At 38.8% G+C, this 17,700-nt stretch overlaps 1 protein-coding gene across 3 annotated transcripts in view; it reads left to right on the top strand.

Annotated features, from left to right (window-relative positions):
• ACACA (acetyl-CoA carboxylase alpha) overlaps positions 1 to 17,700 on the top strand; it is a 234,806-nt gene that overhangs the window by 3,104 nt on the left and 214,002 nt on the right. For all 3 annotated transcript variants that reach the window (XM_032617795.1, XM_032617792.1, XM_032617791.1), the window contains exon 2: positions 16,654 to 16,700. The gene's annotated coding sequence lies outside the window, so the exon portion shown is untranslated. The remainder of the gene's footprint in view (positions 1 to 16,653; positions 16,701 to 17,700) is intronic.

Raw genomic sequence — 17,700 nt, 5'->3', positions numbered from 1 at the left:
TTGTTTCACTAATTTTAAAATTTAGTGAGTATTCACTACTTTACTTGGATCTAATGGACTGTGTGAGATGATATTAAATAGAGGAAACTATGACAAGTAGTGTCATAAGGCCTCTTCACTTACACAAAGAGTATGAATCTGATTGATAGGGCATAGGTTTTTATGAGTTCAACAAGTCAATCTTACTGTGTATGCTCAAATGATACCCAGTTCTCTTACCAGTTTGTTATTTACTCACGCTACCATAAAGCCATTTAGCCTCTAGTCTCAGGATGTTTAAGGAAGCAAGTGAAAAGAGACTTCAACAACAAGGGGTGTTAATGCCTTACCCAAAGGTTGGTGGTCCCAATTGGTTTGGCCTTCCAATGATGTTATTTGGGATTTAGGCTTATTCCATCCTTTCAGCATGCTGCACTCACCCTCCTTTATATAAGGAACCACAGTAGTGTTTACCATCACATGACATCAGGAATTGAAATTGCATGGCAGAGTGGTCATCCCAGACAGAATAAGCTTGTATAATGATTTTCATTTTTGGAAATGGTAACATGAAGTTTGAAAATTCTGAATGAATTCATGGAGTTAAGTTTGAAAAGCAGACTCAGTTTTAGAGAATTTTTTTCAAGAAGTATAAGGTTTCATTTATGAATATTTGGCTATCTCTTATGGTAGAAATAGAGAGTGCACTCACTAATGGAGTTCCTAAAAATTACCCTCAGTTTTTGTAGACTGCTCAAATCTGTCCTTAAGTCATATAAGTTGGCACACATGTATATGTATGCATTTATACACATACCAAGTTGGGGGGTTAGTAGGTTGATAGGAGCTTGATTAGTTTTTAAGTTTACTAGGTTTTATATCAGTAAATTGGCATCAAGATGACAGATAGCTGGGTTGTTTGTGTTTTGTGCTTCAGCACTTAGTAGTATTCCTGGGCCTGACAAGGCAAGCTGTTTAATTTCCCTTTGATTACATTTTATAAAAATCCAATTACTGAAGAGAACTTTTAGTTTTTGAATGTACCTTAGGATTTTTCTAGTCCAGCTTTACACTTAATATGAAAATATTCTATCTGATACTCCTGTTGAAAACTTCCAGCTATTCATTGAGGAGACGACAGAGTCAGTTACACAGTAACACATATTAATAAATGAGTGAATGACGTGCCATTTGTCTACTTAAATGCTCAGGCAGATATGAGATGAGTAAGAGTAGCATGAAACTAATGGGTAAAGCCTTTTATTAAACTTATTTAAAATCTTTAGTTATGCTAATACATAAGTAATATGTTCGCATAGTTCAAAATTTTAAATGTACAAAAGCGTATACAGTGACAGGCTCTGTCCTAACTTTGTCTTGCAGCCACTCAGTTCCCCTTACCAGAGTCAAGCAGTGTTATTTATGTCTTATTATAATTTCTTAATAGTAATTATCAGACATGTTAATTTAAATTTCAAGTTAATTATTTCTTAATAATTACCAAAGATTTTATTCATATTCAAACAGATGCTCATGTATTCTCTTCCCACTCTGCCAACTTTTTAATACAAATTATACTTACTTTACACACCATTCTTCATCTTTGGCTTCTTCACTTAACATTATAGGATGAACTGTTTACATTTTTATTTTCATCAAAGTGATATGTGTACATAGTTTAAAAGTCATATTGAGACTTGCCTGGTGGTGCAGTGGTTAACAGTCTGCCTGCCAATTCAGGGGACACGGGTTCGATCCCTGGTCCGGGGAGATCCCACATGCCGTGGAGCAACTAAACCCGTGTGCCACAACTGCTGAGCCTGTGCTCTAGAGCCCATGAGCCACAGCTACTGAGCCCGCGTGCCAGAGCTACTGAGCCCGCGTGCCAGAGCTACTGAGTCCGCGTGCCAGAGCTACTGAAGCCCTCGCACCTAGAGCCCATGCTCTGCAACAAGAGAAGTCACCGCAATGAGAAGACCGCTCACTGCAACGAAGAATAGCCCCCGCTCGCCTCAACTAGAGAAAGCCTGCAGGCAGCAGTGAAGAACCAACACAGCCAAAAATAAATAAATTTATTAAAAAAATAAAAAAATAAAAGTCATATTGTTCCACAAAGTTTGTTACAATAAAACAGCAGTCCTTAGCCCCTTCCCACTTTCATTTATTTTAGCTGATATATTTCTTACACCCCTTTGTCTGTAAATAAAAAACTGGTCTTCCTACATCTTGATTTTTCATTTTTAGGTATTAATTGGATTCCTACTGTGGAAGATGAGGATTTGGTTCTCTTTCCCCTCCTTACCCTCACTGTTCACCTTTGCCTTTCCCATCTCCCACTATCAACTACCCAGTCAAGTTATGTTGTAACTTTTGTCCTATCAATATTCAGTCTTTACAGTTTTATGAATGTGTAACTGCTATACACAATTTGGTTGCATAAAATCCCATGATTTCTTTCCTGTACAACTCTTTCCTTGGAGTTAATAATGGTCTTGATTTTTTTTTTTTTTTTTGCTTAGTTTTCTCTGTACCGATCTGTCATTTATTCAACCTTACTCTTCATCATTTTCTAAATCTCTGAGAATGTTGAGATGATCAGCTATTCTATTAATTTTTATCTTCTGTAAAATCTCTCTTAGAGTCTTCTGACTGGCTCCAACCTATAAATTGTCTGCCTTCTACTTCCAGTACATAGCTGTTGTCCTGGCTTACTCCTCACTGTCATTCTGGGGGTTCTCTTTATTTCTACTCTGCTATGGAGAAATTATTTCCCATGTTTTCGCCATTATTGGTTTATTCCCTCATTTTGGTGGAGAATATTCTCCAGTGGCATCCTGAGAAAGAGTGCATGGGAGGTAAATATTTTTCCACTTACCATTATAGATTCCCCAAATTTAACGTTCATATAATATCTAATATATAGTCATACAGTATCTAATATATATATATATATATATATATATTTTTTTTTTTTTTTTACGTTTCTGCACTTGACCCAGTAATGTCCTTTATAACTGTGTATGTTTTTTTTGTTTGTTTTTGTTTTTGGCCACGCTGTGCAGCTTGCAGGATCTTAGTTCCTCGATCAGGGATTGAACTCAGCAGTGAAAGTGCTGAGTCCTAACCACTGGACTGAGGGAATTCCCTATAACTGTGTATGTTTTAATTAATGATCCAGTCAAGAGTCATTTATTACACTTGGTTCTCAAGTGTATTTAGTCTCCTTAATGTAGAACAGTCACCCTACTCTTTTTTTATCTTTCATAGCATTTATCTTTCATTGACATTTTTAAAGACTCCAAGTCAGTTGTCTCGTAAAAGTTCCTATAACCTGGGTTTGTTTGACAATTTCATCATTATTAGATTGAAGTTAACCATCTTTGTCAAAAATACTACATTCGTAGTATCGTATACTTCTAACTGCATCACACCAAGAAGCACCTAATGTCCATTTGTCCTGTTATTGGTGAAGTTTAGTTTGAACACCTAGTTATGATGGTGTCCACCATATTTCTTCATTGTAAAAATCCCTGTTCCCTTTTGTAATTAACATGTAATCTGTGAGGTGACTTTCCAGTTTTTTTTGTTGTGGTAAAATATATATAACAAAATTTACCATTTTTTAAAAAAAATTATTGATTTATTTTTGGCTGAGTTGGGTCTTTGTTGCTGCGTGGGGGCTTTCTATAGTTGCAGTGAGCGGGGGCTACTCTTGCATGTGGTGCGTGGGCTTCTCATTGCAGTGGCTTCTCTTGTTGTGGAGCACGGGCTCTAGGTACGCGGCCTTCAGTAGTTGTGGCTTGTGGGCTCTAGGGTGCAAACTCGGTAGTTGTGGTGCGCGAGCTTAGTTGCTCTGTGGCATGTGGGATCTTCCTGGACCAGGGCTCGAACCCATGTCCCGTGAATTGGCAGGCGGATTCTTAACCACTGCGCCACCAGGGAAGCCCGAGGTGGGGGGCTACTTTTCATTGCTGTGAGTGGGATTCTCATTACGGTGGCTTCTCTTGTTGTGGAGCACGGGCTCTAGGTGCGTAGTTGTGGCATGTAGGCTCAGTAGTTGTGGTGCACAGGCTTTGTTGCTCTGTGGCACGTGGGATCTTCTCAGACCAGGGATCGAACCTGTGTCCCCTGCATTGGCAGGTGGGTTCTTAACCACTGTGCCACCAGGGAAGTCCTAAAATTTACCATCTTATCCATTTAAGAATGTACAGTTTGGTATTAAATACATTCATAATGCTGTGCAACTATCACTGCCATCTATCTCCAGAACTTTTTTCACCTTGTAAAACTGAACCTCTATACCCTTTAAACAATAACTCATTTTCCCCTCCCTCAGCCCCTATCAACCACCATTGTCCTTTCAGTCTATGATTTTGACTACTCTAATTACCTCATATAAGTGGAGTCATACAGTATTTGTCTTTTTGTGACTGACTTATTTCATCCTCAAGGTTTATTCACTTTGTAAAATATTGCTTTTTAAGGTTGAATAATATTGTATGTATATATCGTATATTGCTTATCCATTCATCCATCAATGCACACTTGGAGTTTTTTCCAAGTTATAGCTACTCTGAATAATGCTGTTAAGAACATGGGTGTGCAAATATCTCTTTGAGATCCTGCATTCAGTTCTTTTGGGTATATACCCAGAAGTGGAATTGTTGGATCATATGACAATTCTATTTTCAAGTTTTTGAGGAACCACCATACTGTTTTCCACAGTAGCTGTACCAGTTTACATTCCCACCAACAGCACCTGAAGAGTTCTAATTTCTCCACATCCTTACCAACACTTGTTTTCTGTTTTTTTTTTTTTTTTTTTTTGCGGTGCGCGGGCCTCTCACTGTTGTGGCCTCTCCCGTTGTGGAGCACAGGCTACAGACACGCAGGCTCAGCGGCCATGGCTCACGGGCCCAGCCGCTCCGCGGCATGTGGGATCTTCCCGGACCGGGGCACGAACCTGTGTCCCCTGCATTGGCAGGCGGACTCTCAACCACTGCGCCACCAGGGAAGCCCCTCCCTCTCTTTTGAAGGACAGCTTTGCTGGATATAGGATTCTTGGTTGAGAGCTTTTTATTTTAGCTCTTTGATGATATTGGCCCACAGACTTCTGGCCTCCAAAGTTTCTGATGAGAAATCTGCTTATAATCTTACTGAGGTTTTCTTGTATGTGATGAGTCATTTTTCTCTTGCTGCTTTCAAGATTCTCTCCTTGTCTTTTGACATTTAAAAGTTTGATTATAAAGTATGTCTATGTTGGTCACTTTGAGTTTGTCTCACTTGGAGTTTGTTAAGCTTCTTTTATGTTTATATTCATGTATTTCATCAAATTTGGGAAGTTTTCAGCCATTATTTCTTCAAATATTTTCTCTGTTATTTCCTCACCTCTCCTTCTGAGAGCTCACAATACATATTTTGGTCTTCTTGATGGTGTCCCACAGCTCCCTTAGTCTCTGTTCACTTTTCTTCAATCTGTTTTCTTTCTGTTCTCAGACTTGATAATTTACATGTTCTGTCTTAAAGTTTGCAGATTCTTTCTTCTGCTTGCTCAAGTTTGCCTTTAAGTCCCCTAGTGAATTTTTCATTTCAGTTATTGTACTTTTCAGCTCCAGAATTTCTTTTTGGTTTCTTTTTAGGTTTTCTATTTCTTTATTCATATTTCCATTTTATTTAGACATTGTTTTCTTGACTTTCTCCCCATCTTCCTTTAGTTCTTTGAGTATCTTTTAAACAGTTGTTTTAATATTTTTGTCTAGAATATCTGCTGTCTGGTATTTTTTAGGAACAGTTTCTGCTGGTTTAAGTTTTTTGTTTTGAAATGGCCATATTTTCCTCTTGCTTTGTATGCCTTGTGATCTTTTGTTGAAAACTGGACATTTGATTCTAATAATGTGGTAACTCTGGAAATCAGATTCTCTTTCTTCCCAGAATTTGATGCTTTCTTATTGTGATTTTTGGTTTTTTGACTGTTGTAGGCTGTCTCTGTGCTGAAGGTCAACCTGAGGTATAAACTTTAGGTCTCTTCAAGTCTTTTCCTGTGTCTTCCTCTGGGCATGTTAAGTCACTTTCTAATTTTTCCCTGTATATGCAGTAGTTTTTGAATGTACTAGTGTTTAGTGCCTGGCTCCCAAACAGGGGAAAAAGGAAAATGAAGGGGACATAAAAAGGCACTGGTTCTTTAAGTCCCCCAGAAGTCACTTCAGCTAGAGGGGGAGGGACTTGCAACAATGAGAGGAGGTGTAACAATTGTGGCTGTCTGCCTCTTTGTCTCCACCTATGTGATCAGAAACAGCAATCAGTGATCAGAGCACAGATCCCCAGTATTTTGAAGACAGGGTTATTTTCGCCCACTTGGCTCCCACAACCTGCATGTGTGTTGCTCCAGGAACATGTACACAGTTGGGTGATAACTGCCATGTAACTGAGGGTGGTGGATGGATAGCTGCTGCTATCCTAAGAAATGCAACTGACCATAATTAACCACAATTAACCTCCAAAATCTGCCCCTGGAAGTTGCAAGCCTTCAGTAGATTCCAGTATTCCAAAATAGTTACATCAGACAGATTCTGCCGGTGCAATTGTTGTCTAGGTGGGGAAACAGAGTCCTAGTACTTCCTACTATACCATCTTCCTAGAATCCTCTTCTGTAAGGTGATTTTTTTAAGACCACGGGAATATCCTGTTTTTGAATAATCTCTTACCCAGTGGTTTTAACATACATTTATGATTCTTGGCTGTATCAATTATTGCACTGCCGTTTGTAAAATGAAATATGTTTCTAATTGCTTCATTCTAGGAGGTAATTGTTTTGAGATTTTTCTGTCTAAAATTATCTTTATCCTCATAGTTGTTGAAACATTGATTGGATCTAGAATTTTAGGTTCGAAATAATTTTCCTTCAGAATTTTGAAGGCATTGTTTCACTATCTTCAGGCTTCCACTGTTTTTGTTGGTAAGTCTGAAGGGCATTCTGATTCTTGCTCCTTTGTACGTGGCCTTTCTTTCCTCTCTGGAGGCTTATAGGATCTTCTCTTTATCTTCACTTTTTTAAATATCAGTGATGTCCCTTGGTGTCTGTTTTTGTTTGTTGTAGTATGCCTTGATGGACCTTCTTAATCTGGCAATTATGCATTTCAGTTTTAGGAACTTTATTGAATTATTACATCAGTTAAAGGCTTTCCACTATTTTGTTCTGTTCCTCCTTTTGGGAGTGCCTCTTCTTCATATGTTGGACCTTCTGAATAAGTTCTCTAATACTCTCATCTTTTCTCTCTTATTATTCATCCTTTTCTCTTTTTTTTTTTTTCCCCTCTTTTTCTTGATGAGTCTGGCTAAAGGTTTATCAATTTTGTTTATCTTCTCAAAGAACCAGCTTTTAGTTTTATTGATCTTTGCTATTGTTTTCTTTGTTTCTATTTCATTTATTTCTACTCTGATCTTTATGACTTCTTTCCTTCTACTAACTTCGGGTTTTGTTTCTAGTTCTTTAGGTGTAAGGTTAGATCGTTTATTTGAGATTTTTCTTGTTTCTTGAGGTAGGATTGTATTGCTATAAACTTCCCTCTTAGAACTGCTTTTGCTGCATCCCATAGGTTTTGGAGTGTCGTGTTTTCATTGTCATTTGTCTCTAGGTATTTTTTGATTTCCTCTTTGATTTCTTCAGTGATCTCTTGGTTATTTAGTAATGTATTGTTTAGCCTCCATGTGTTAGTGGTTTTTACATTTTTTTCCCTGTAACTGATTTCTAATCTCATAGCATTGTGATCGGAAAAAATGCTTGATATAGTTTCAGTTTCCTTAAATTTACCGAGGCTTGATTTGTGACCCAAGATGAGATCTATCTGGAGAACATTCCGTGTGCACTTGAGAAGAAAGTGTAATCTGCTGTTTTTGGATGGAATGTCCTATAAATATCAATTAAATCTATCTGGTCTATTGTGTCATTTAAAGCTTGTGTTTCCTTATTAATTTTCTGTCTGGATGATCTGTCCGTCGGTGTAAGTGAGATGTTAAAGTCCCCCACTATTTTTGTGTTACTGTCGATTTCCTCTTTTATAGTTGTTACCATTTGTCTTATGTATTGAGGTGCTCCTATGTTGGGTGCATATATATTTATAATTGTTGTATCTTCTTGGATTGTCCCTTGATCATTATATAGTGTCCTCCTTGTGTCTTGTAACATTCTTTATTTTAAAATCTATTTTAGCTGATATGAGTATTGCTACTCCAGCTTTCTTTTGATTTCCATTTGCATGGAATATCTTTTTCCATCCCCGGACTTTCAGCCTGTATGTGTCCCTAGATCTGAAGTGGGTCTCTTGTAGACAGCATATATATGGGTCTTGTTTTTGTATACAGTCAGCAAGTCTTTATCTTTTGGTTGGAGCATTTAATCCATTCACATTTCAGGTAATTATTGATACGTATGTTCCTATGACCATTTTCTTGTTTTGGGTTTGTTTTTTTTTTTTTTTTTTTTTTGCGGTTCACGGGCCTCTCACTGTTGTGGCCTCTCCCGTTGCGGAGCACAGGCTCCGGACGCGCAGGCCCAGCGGCCATGGATCACGGGCCCAGCCGCTCCACGGCATGTGGTATCCTCCCGGACCGGGGCACGAACCCATGTCCCCCGCATCGGCAGGCGGACTCCCAACCACTGCACCACCGGGGAAGCCCCTTGGGTTTGTTTTTGTAGGTCCTTTTTTTCTCTTGTGTTTCCCACTTAGAGAAGTTCCTTTAGCATTTGTTGTAGAGCTGGTTTGGTGGTGCTGAATTCTCTTAGCTTTTGCTTGTCTATAAAGGTTTTGATTTCTCCATCAAATCTGAATGAGATCCTTGCTGGATGGGGTAATCTTGGTTGTACAGATTTTTTTTTTTTGCAGTACGCGGGCCTCTCACTGTTGTGGCCTCTCCCGTTGCGGAGCACAGGCTCCGGACGTGCAGGCTCAGCGGCCATGGCTCACGGGCCCAGCCGCTCCGTGGCACGTGGGATCTTCCCAGACCGGGGCACGAACCCGTGTCCCCTGCATTGGCAGGCGGACTCTCAACCACTGTGCCACCAGGGAAGCCCGGTTGTACAGAGTTTTTTGCTTGTTTTTCTGGGGTTTTATCTTATTCCTTCATCTGGTACTTCCTTCATCTTGTTCTTCCCTTTCATCACTTTAAATATATCTTGCCACTGCCTTCTGGCTTGTAGAGTTTCTGCAGAGAAATCAGCTGTTAACCGTATGGGAGTTCCCTTGTATGTTATTTGTCCTTTTTCCCTTCTTGCTTTTAATAATTTTTCTTTGTCTTTAATTTTTGTCAGTTTGATTACTATGTGTCTTGGCATGTTTCTCCTTCGGTTTATCCTGCCTGGGACTCTCTGTGCTTCCTGGACTTGGGTGGCTGTTTCCTTTCCCATGATAAGGAAGTTTTCGACTATAATCTCTTCAAATATTTTCTCGGGTCCTTTCTCTCTCTCTTCTCCTTCTGGGACCCCTATAATGTGAATGTTGTTGTGTTTAAAGTTGTCCCAGAGGTCTCTTAGGCTGTCTACATTTCTTTTCTTTTTTTTTCTTTATTCTGTTCTGAGGCAGTGAATTCCACCATTCTGTCTTCCAGGTCACTTATCCATTCTTCTGCCTCAGTTATGCTGCTATTGATTCCTTCTAGTGTATTTTTCATTTCAATTATTGTATTGTTTATCTCTTTGTTTGTTTTTTAATTCTTCTAGGTGTTTGTTCTTTGAATCTTCTAGGTCTTTGTTAAACATTTCTTGCGTCTTCTTTGTCTTTGCCTCCATTCTTTTTCCAAGGTCCTGTATCATCTTCACTATCATTATTCTGAATTCTTTTTCTGGAAGGTTGCCTATCTCCACTTCATTTAGTTGTTTTTCTGGGGTTTTATCTTGTTCCTTCATCTGGTACATAGTCCTCTGCCTTTTCATTTTGTCTGTCTTTCCGTGAATGTGGTTTTTGTTCCACAGCCTGCAGGATTGTAGTTCTTCTTGCTTCTGCTGGTGGATGAGGCTGTGTCCATCCTTTTGTCTTTTTATTCTGATTTATGAAAGATTGTTCTTAACTTTATCTTCTAACTCTGTTTTGAGTGTTTTCATTGCTGTGATTGTATTTTTAACTTTTGAGAACTCTTTCTTTTCTTTAAATGTTTCTTTTAAAAATATCCCATTGTGTTTCATGTAAGTAATATCTTCTCTTAGTTCTCTCAGGATAATGATAGTCTTTTAAAATTAAAATTTAAAATTTTTTTTGAATTTTGAAGTGACTTTAGACTTACAGGAAAGTTGTAAAGAGAGTTCATAAGAGTACATAAGTTTCCTGCATACCCTTCACCAGGCTTCCCTTAATGTTAATATCTTATATAGTTGCAGTACTTTTGTCAATACCAAGAAGTTAACATTGATTCAGTACTATTAATTAAACTATAGACTTTACTCAGGTTTCCCCAGTTTTTTTTTAAACTGATGTGTTTTTTTTTTATTGTTGTTGTTGTTCCAGGATCTAATCCAAGAAACTGCATTGCATTTAGTGGTGATGTCTCCTTAGTCTCCCCTGATCTGTGATAGTTTCTTAGTCTTTTTTTTTTTTTTTTTTTAATGACCTTGACAGTTTTGAAGAGGACTGTTCAAGTATTTTGTAGAATGTCCTTTAATTCAAATTTGTCTGATGTTTTCTCATGATTATACTAGGGTTATGTGTTTGGGGGGAAAATACCACAGAAGTCAGGTTGCCCTCCTCCCCTCCCCTCCCCCTAATTTTAAATTTTTTGTTTTTTTTTGCATAATCTCTTCAAGTTGCATTTTTTTCTTTCTTTTTTTTTTTTGTGGTACGCGGGTCTCTCACTGTTGTGGCCTCTCCCGTTGCGGAGCACAGGCTCCAGATGCACAGGCTCAGCGGCCATGGCTCATGGGCCCAGCTGCTCCATGGCATGTGGGATCTTCCCGGACTGGGGCATGAACATGTGTCCCCTGCATCGGCAGGCGGACTCTCAACCACTGCGCCACCAGGGAAGCCCGAGTTGCATTTTTTTCTACAGGTAGTCATTACTTTTTAAAAATTCTTTCATGTTGGAGGTTTTTCTTAGACATCTAGTAATCCTTAATTGACTGCTACAATTTAGGGAGGACTGAAAAACTGATTCAAGATTATGAAAATATAAATGAGGCTTGTTGACTGTTAATTTCACTGTGGGTGATCTGATTGGGCATCTTAATTTGGGATCTCTAATTTTCTACTTGAGGCTTTTTTTCGTTGGTCTGGTTAGATTCTGCAAAGAAGGATCCTTCAGTTTCCCTCCTGGAGGGTGAAAATTAGGGAAAGAAGGCTGGGAGGTCTTACTCAACATGTTTACTTAATCTCTCCATTTTCAATATGGTGCATTCCCCTTTACTGTTGCTGGCATCCCTCAGCCTAGAAACCCTCCATTTAACCCTCTCTAGAGTATAAATCTTCAGTCTCTTACCAAGATGGTAGAGCAGCAGGCCCTGGCTTTACAGCTGGGAAGAAAATCTAAGGATCTGAAGCTTCTGAAATGGAATTTCAGCCAGTCCTCTTTATAGTTCCATCTTTCACTTCCACTTCCTGGACATTTTGGAGATTCCATGATGTAAATTTTATTTATTCTAATTTTACCACAGACGGCTCATGATTTAGTTTTCTTCGGTTTGTGTAGTCATTTATCACTCTTCCATCTGCCTTCTAAGAAAATTATCTTGCTATTGTCTCCCCTGACTTTTTTGGGGGGAGGTGGGAAGGAGTGTCTTTTTATGGCTTATGGTTTTAAAAAATTCCTTGATTGTTGTTTTAGTGGGATTTCAGGCAGGAGCAAAAGTGGATATGTGTTCAACCTACCATCCTTATCCAAAAGTTTGGCAAGACTTCATTAAAGATTTCTTGAAAGGTGAGAAGTTTGTACCAGCTTCCTCCTTGATAAATATTCTATATCCCTGGACTGAGAAATGAGGACTAGGACAGATAAGTACACCATGTTATTTTCTCTGACTATTATACCCTAAAGAAATACGTTGCTGTTTTTTTTTTTTTTTCTTTTTGCCACCCCATGTAGTTCCCTGAGCAGGGATTGAAGAATGAATCCAGGCCCTGGCAGCAGAAGCACGGAGTTCTAACCACTGGACCACTGGGGAATTCCCTCTACCGTCTAGGTCTTTTTAAAAAAATATTTATTTATTTATTTATTTTGGCTGTGCTGGGCCTTAATTGTGGCAGGCAGGATCTTCATTGTGGCATGTGGGATATTTAGTTGCGGCATGCGGGATCATTTAGTTGCAGCATGTGGACTTCTTAGCTGCAGCATGCAGGCTTCTTAGTTGTGGCATGCATGCAGGATCTAGTTCCCTGACCAGGGATAGAACCCGGGCCTCCTACATTGGGAGTGCAGAATCTTACCCACTGCACCACCAGCGAAGTCCCCATCTAGGTCTTTATTCAGTGGTTTCTTCTACATGGAATGCTTCTTCCTCTCCCTCCTTGCTTTCCTCTCCCTCCTTGCTTTTCTCCCTAGTTCTTCATTGCTAATGCCTTCCCACTCCAAGCAGTCTTCTTTGATCTTTGTCTTCACCATTACCACCTCCAAGTTTGGATAATGTACCCTTTTATGTTTCTACACCTAGAAATTATTATACTACTGTAATTGTTTATTTAAGTGTCCACAGCCACTTAGCCAGGGACCAAATCTTATTCATCTTTGAATATACATTATTTATCTCACAAGTTGGAACACAAGTCCTTGTCATTTTAAAATTCAAAACTTGCAGGAAAATAAAATATGGCTTAAAAAAAAACTGTATAATTCTCTTATGGATACTGAATTAGTACCAAAATCCATTTAAGAGTTTGTCAATAAAATGACAAAAATGAAGAGGAAAAGTCAGTGATTCTTTTTGAATAAATTTCAATGAAGTTACTATGGCTTAAAGAGCAAGGATATGTTGTGCTAGGTTGGATACTTTTATCAGTGGCTATGAAGACTAATTGCTGCCTCTTTAATTAGAATTGCTTGGAAAATACCATGTCATTTGAATTCAAGGAGAACATGTTTACTAAGTTTGGTAAAATCTGTTCTATTTTATTTAGAGAAATATCTAAATAAATAACTGCATTACCTATAATTAGCTTTAACTCATTTTTCAGGAACATGGAAAGCCTTCTGCAGATATTTTCAAGAGTCCCCAAATAAAAGTTCAAGAACATATATAGTTGATCTTTGAATAACAGGGGTTTGAACTGCATGGGTCCACTTACACATGGATATTTTTTTCAGTAGTAAATACTGCAGTTACTACAAGAACCAAAGGTTGGTCACATCTGTGGATGCTGAATCTCGGATTTGAAGGAACTGCATATACGGAGGGCCCACTCTAAGTTATACACGGCTTTTTGACTGTGTGGAAGTTCAGCACCCCTAACCACTGCTGTTGTTCAAGGGTCAATTATATGTATTTTTAAATAAAAGAAAATTTGACATTGGCAACATTTGCTATAATGAAGGAAATGTTTATTTGACTAAGCAGAATATCCTACAACTGGATCTGTGGAAAGGCCTTCTTTTGGAGGGGATAAGACAGCAGCTATATGAGCCTTCCCCAGGGGTCAATTCCATTATTTGTCCACTTAGAGGAAAAGTCTTAGCCTAATTCATGGCAAGGCTTTAGGGACACCAAACTGGTATGCAAGCAAAATTTTTGTGAGGGTACATTTTTGTCAGGACAGGGTCCATAGCTTTTATTAGATTTCTAGTAGTGTCTTGACTTAAGAAAATTTAAGAGCGATTGGTTTAGGTACTTAACTCACTGTGCTTGTTTGAGGGCATAAAGTGGGGGGGGGGGGCAGAAGAATGAGGATTAATTGTGGCTTTAAGACTTAACTTTTTGGGACTTCCCTGGCAGTCCAGTGGTTAAGACTCCGAGCTCCCAATGCAGGGGGACATGGGTTCCATCTCTGGTTGGGGAACTAAGATCCTGCATGCTGCATGGAACAACCAAAAAAAACCCAAATACACACACACACACAACACACACAAAAGACAACTTTTTGGTATATGTATAACTGATTCACTTTGCTGTACACCTGAAACTAGCACAACATTGTAAATCAACTATACTCCAATAAAAATTTTTAAAAATTACTTAACTTTTTGGACACAATAAGATGACATTAATGTCATGACATATATATATAACTGATACAAAATTTTACAAAGCAGTATTTATCCTTATGAAGTATGGTGAACTCTTAACATTTTCTATTCTATTGAATATTGAAATTTTAAAATGTTGGTTGTAACCCATTAACTTAATTTCTTAGTATTCTGATTATTGGTAACCCGTAGTTTGAAAAACACTGGCTTAGTGCTTGTAAAACCCTTTCCTGTACTCTCAGACCTCACAGCAGTCCCATGAGGTACATATGACCTCTTTTTATTTTTACAGATGAGGTGACTCAGAGATGGTAAGTGACTTGTTCAAGTTTGCACTGCCAGTAACGTGTCAGAGTCAGAGTGTGATCTTGGTCCTAGGTTTTGACTCCAGCTCCCCTGACACCTTTTGTTACATCCCATCCAAACAACATACTTTTCCCTTCCTCTTCTCACTCCCTTCTCTACCACAGTTGTAGGGAATAGTATTAGCTCAGACTACACAATTGGGTACATCCTAATTTGCCAGTTGGCATACCTGCACTGTCCCCAGTCCTGTTGCTTGTCATTTGGGGTCCTCTCTTAGAAGTTCTGGATTTCCCTATCAGTGTAAAGAAGTTCTTTCCTTCTTTTTTCTTCTCCACTCTAGACCAGTGGTTTTCAAGCCTGGATGTAAAGAGGTTCAGTTAGTTGTGGAACTTAATATTCAAATATCTGGGTCTCCAGCAGAGATTCTTTTTTTTTTTTTTTTGGCTGCATTGGTTCTTCATTGCTGTGTGTGGGCTTTCTCTAGTTGCGGTGAGCGGGAACTACTCTTCAATGCGGTGTGCGGGCTTCTCATTGGGGTGGCTTCTCTTGTTGTGGAGCACAGGCTCTAGGCGTGTGGGCTCAGTAGTTGTGACTCATGGGCTCTAGAGCGCAAGACCAAGTAGTTGTGGTGCACGGGCTTAGTTGCTCCGCGGCATGTGGGAGCTTCCCGGACCAGGGCTCAAACTCGTGTCCCCTGCATTGGCAGGCAGATTCTTAACCACTGCGCCACCAGGGAAGCCCCCAAGCAGGGATTCTGATTCAGAAGATCTGGAATGGAGTTTAGGCATTTTTTTTAAATAATTTTTTTTATTGAAGTGTAGTTGATGTACAGTATTGTATGTTACAGGTGTACAACATAGTGATTTACAGTTTTTAAAGGTTATACTCCATTTATAGTTACTATAAAATATTGGCTAGGGACTTCCTTGGTGGCGCAGTGGTTAAGAATCCACCTGCCAATGTAGGGAACACGGGTTTGAGCCCTGGTCCGGGAAGATCCCACATGCTGCGGAGCAGCTAAGCCCGTGGGCCACAACTACTGAGCCTGTGTTCTAGAGCCCGTGAGCCACAACTACTGCAGCCCGCGTGCCTAGAGGCTGTGCTCCGCAGCAAAGAGAAGCCACTGCAATGAGAAGCCCGCACACCGCAACAAAGAGTAGACCCCGCTCGCCACAACTAGAGAAAGCCCGCGCACAGCAACAAAGACCCAACGCAGCCAAAAAATAAATTAAAAAGTATATATATTGGCTATATTTCCTGTGTTGTACAATATATCCTTGTAGCTTATTTTATACATAACAGTTTGTACCTCTTAATCCCCTACCCCATTATTGCCCTTCCCCCTTCCCTCTCCCCACTGGTAAGCAGTAGTTTCTTCTTGCTATCTGTGAGTCTGCTTCTTTTTTGTTATATTCACTAGTTTGTTGTATTTTTTAGATTCCACATATAAGTGATATCATACAGTATTTGTCTTTCTCTGTCTGACTCATTTCACTAAGCATAATACCTTCCAAATCCATCCATGTTGTTGCAAATGGTGAAATTTCATTCTGTTTTTAATGGCTGAATAGTATTCCATTGTATGTATACACCACATCTTCTTTATCCATTCATGTGTTTTTAAAAAGCTCCACAGGTAATTGTTATACGTAGTCAAAGTAGAGAAATTCTACCCCGAATACATTATAATTGTTGGGCATAGAAGGAAAACCAGGATTTGGGAAGTAGCTAGAGATTCTTTGGTTCCTTAGAGTTTAGGGACTTAATAATGAGAGACCTGTCCTCTCCTTGGCTCCCAACCTTTGTGGGTGGGTATAAACATTTGGAAACATAATTAGAGCCTGACTGAGTTGTTGAGAATCTTGTGGTTCTCTTCTCCCCACTGCCTACTTTTTGATGAAATATTGGAAATCATAGGGTCGGAATGTGTCCATCAAAGTATACAATTGGAAAAGGCACCTTGTGAAATGGTAAGCTTGGATTATTGTTTAATACTTTTCATGAATAGTAAAGTCTTTGAATGTGTAATGCTTTTGATTTACAGATTTAAACCAATAGTTAAGCAACTGAACTTTATACTTCAAGTTAAATAGTATATTTGGCCACAGACATGATACTTTCACTAGTTTTGTACTGTGATGAGCAAAACGGGAATTGATAAAATTTGGGTTTCTTAAAAAAAGACATTTCAAATCTCTCTCTTTCTCTCTTTAGTTCTTTTTGGAGGTGGATATCTGCTCAGACAATAAGAATTTTAAGAGGTCAGTTACAAATAATGCTTCTTCGTGTTTACAATGTGATAAAAATTTTATGTTCATGTGCTAAAATATAAAACTGTAGGCTTTTATGTTAAAAGTTGCCTTCCACAAAAAAATATAGGCAGACTGGAGGTGGGAGGTGGGTTACCTGAAGTGGTTGAGACTGACAGTGGTAGTAATCCACCACCTTTTCTCTTCAGTTCAGGCCTGGAATCAGTGGAAATGGGACGGGCTGTGGAGTAGCTTCTAGAGTGTCTGGACAGCTTCTCAGTGATTTTCCATACACGACCTCTCTTTTCTGTGGTTTGTAGGCTTGTGCCTGGGAATACCACTCAGTGGAGCTGCCAGTTGGTGGACAGGCTCTTTAGCTGTTGACACTTTGCTGCTTTCAGTTTCTGGAACCTATAGGTTCCTTCATGTTCTTCTTGGCTAGGAAAGAAAAATTTGAAGTTGACCTTATGGAACCTTTCATTTATTCGTTAATCCTTTTTCTTTTCCCATGGAAGAAAGGAGAATTGCTCCTTTCTCAGTGAGTTCAATTTTTTTGTGTAGTTATCTAATTTTGCTTAGACTATAAACTAGAATCTGTCCCTGAGTGCCTTATTTCTCTTGTGAAGAAGGCAGCTATTATTTTCTGTTAGTTGAGATGAAATTTGGAAAAATTGTTTTTAATCTATTATTTTTAAGCTTGATTATTCACTGCTCTAAAATGAGAAAGAAGTAGCCTTTTCACTGCTGTACTTTTTGATGTTCTTCAGAGTGGTAAATCTGTTAGAACTTTTCCCTCCCTACCTCCTTCTCTCCCTTTTTTCTTTCCGTCCTTTTTTTCTCTTTTTAATGATTTGGTTTTTTTGAAGGTTCTGGAAATGAGCCTCTTTATAAAATCTGGAGACGTTAAAAAAATTTTTTTAAAGAAACCTAATATTCCAAGGGAGAAATGTATAGTGAATTTATTTATTTAATTTAATTCATTTTTTTGGCCACACCGTGCGGCATGCGGAAT

The sequence above is a fragment of the Phocoena sinus genome, chromosome 20 (genome assembly GCF_008692025.1).
Source record: "Phocoena sinus isolate mPhoSin1 chromosome 20, mPhoSin1.pri, whole genome shotgun sequence".
Taxonomy (NCBI): Eukaryota; Metazoa; Chordata; class Mammalia; order Artiodactyla; family Phocoenidae; genus Phocoena; species Phocoena sinus.
The sequence above is the reverse complement of the archived record's forward strand: the minus strand, read 5'-3'. Positions and strand labels throughout refer to the sequence as shown.